Source organism: Elephantulus edwardii, unplaced genomic scaffold (assembly GCF_000299155.1).
Source record: "Elephantulus edwardii isolate Elephantulus edwardi_28Jun2011 unplaced genomic scaffold, EleEdw1.0 scaffold00101, whole genome shotgun sequence".
In the NCBI taxonomy this organism is placed as follows: Eukaryota; Metazoa; Chordata; class Mammalia; order Macroscelidea; family Macroscelididae; genus Elephantulus; species Elephantulus edwardii.
This window is the reverse complement of record NW_006399851.1, coordinates 4631499-4633876: the sequence shown is the minus strand read 5'-3', so window position 1 is coordinate 4633876 and position 2378 is coordinate 4631499. Positions and strand designations below refer to the sequence as shown.

Here is a 2378-nt window from a genome sequence, read left to right as displayed (position 1 = left end):
AGTGCAACAATGAATGAGTGGAAGCCCAAAATCTCTGTAAATGTTTATGAAAATTAATAAAATATAATTATAGAAAAAAAATAAAAACTTACAATTATTTAAAAAAAAAAAAAGAATTGGTCAACACAACCAATTCAAAAGTAGCATATAGTCAACAATCAGTGGTAATGAAGGAAGAAGGCAAAAAAATAAGGCCTCAGGAATCAGTGGGATCAAGTTAACATATTCCAAATAACAGATACAGTTCTGGATGTGCCCACTGGGCTGTACCAGAAAATTTGGAAGATAGCTAGATATCTGGCCAGTGACTAGAAGAGATTTATATTTGTTCCCATTCAGAGGAAGAGAATGTAGAAATTATCAAAGAATATTATGAACATCACATGCAAGGAAAACATTATTAAAGATCTTAAACAAATGCCTAGAATAGTACATTGACAGAGAACTACCAGAAATCCAAGCCAGATTTAGAAGAGGCCATGGCACTCCTGATGTCAGATGGGTCTTGGCTGAAAGCAGACAATACCAGAAGAATGTCTACTTGTGTTTTAAAAACCATTTGATGATGTGGATCATAAAAAGCTGTATCTAACCTTGAGAAGAATGGAAATTCCAGAACACTTAATTATGCTTCTATGAAATCTGTATGTACACCAAGACACTTTTGTCTGAATGTATGAAGAGAACACTGCATGGTTTAAAATTGGGAAAGGTGTGCATTCACTCTATGCTGAGTAAACAATTTGAGAATCTGGACTTTATGAAGAAGTATATGGCATCAGAATTGGATAAAGATTCATAGACAACCTATGTTATGCAGATTGACACAACCTTGTTGGCTGAAAGTGAGGAAGACTTGAAATGCTTTTTTCAGAAGATCAAGGAATGTAGCCTACAATATGAATTATATTTCAATATAAAAAAACAAAAACCAAAGAACTTCACCATTGAGCCAATAGGCAATATTGTGATAGATGGAGAAAAGATTGAGATTGTCAGTGATTTTATCTTACTTGGATCCACAATCAGCACTTACTTAGTACCTGCAGTCAGGAGTCATATAGCTCTAGGAAAGTCTGCTGTTAGTCGCCTCTCTAAAGTCCTAAAGAGCAATGATGTCAGTTTAAAGACTAAACACACCTGATTCAAATCTTAGTCTTTCCAGTCACCTGCTAGTTGTCTGAGAGCTGGACAGTGAATAAAGATGATAGAAAAAGACTTGATACCTTTGAGTTTTGTTGCTGGAGAAGAGTACTGAATATCCCATTGACTACCTAAAGAACAAACAGAAAAGTGCAGCCAGAGTGATCTTTAAAGGCAAGTATGTTGAAACTTCATTTCACATACTTTGGGTATGTTGTTAGGAGGGATTATTTCTTGAAGAGAGACATCATACTTGGAAAGGTGGACAGTCAGCGGAAGAGGAGAGTCCTTGATAGATTGACACAAGCTCTGGTGACCTAGTGGCAAGAAGCTGAACTGCAATCCCAGAGATGGATTGTCAGCGGGAGAGTGAAAGACCTTCAATGAGATAGATTGACACAGTAACTGTAGCAGTGGGCTCAAGTGTGTCAGAGATGGTGAGGATGGTGCAGGATAGGACAGGGTTTAGATCTGTTGTTTCTACTTTTTTTTTTTATACAGTTTATTTATTTTTTTTTTAGACGCATCATTTATTCTTTGGTGTTCCTTATGTTATATCTAAAACAATTCCCGTCTTCTTTTTGGGTGTTGTCTCTTATTCTAGCTCAGATACTTGTTATAGGAGAAACTGGTTGCCATTTTGTAAGGCCGCTGTCATCAGCGACCCTGTTAAGAGGCACCACAACTAAGTGCTGAAGGACTGAGGTCTACTCACAGTGATGGGAGTGGACTCAGGAGTAGACCTCTCGGCGAATTTTCAGATAAAACTGTAAAGCCAGCGGAAAGCCACACCTGGAGTCCTGTTCTCCTGGCAGTGGTATGCTCAATAGTCTTCTCGAGATTCTTCTTCTGTCATCTTAGGTAATTGTCCAGCTATCTCATGTATAGCAAGTAATTGTGAAGCCCATGGCCTGGATCAGGAGCACCTTACTTGGTCTCTTATCCTGCCTCTTTCACTCTTGCTTTCTTCTCCTCTCCAGGACGAGCCGGGCCTACTACCACTGCCTCCCTTCCTGTGTTTCCGTTGGTCGAGCGCTATGCCTGTTACTCCAGAGTCCCGCCCAAGCCACTCCCCCACGCGATGTTCTAGAAGGCTGGCTATTGTGACGTGTCCAGGGCAGTTCCTTGTTCCAGATCCCCAGGGACTGGAATCTTTGTCTGATTTGGGTTTCGGGCTACAGTAGGATTATAGAGTGAACTGAATATATTTTCCTTTCATTCTAGTTTTCTAAAAC

At 39.4% G+C, this 2378-nt stretch overlaps 1 pseudogene; it reads right to left on the bottom strand.

Moving 5' to 3' along the window:
• Positions 1 to 513, bottom strand: part of LOC102845321 — a 4369-nt pseudogene extending 3856 nt beyond the window's left edge.
• Between the last annotated feature and the right edge of the window lie 1865 nt (positions 514 to 2378).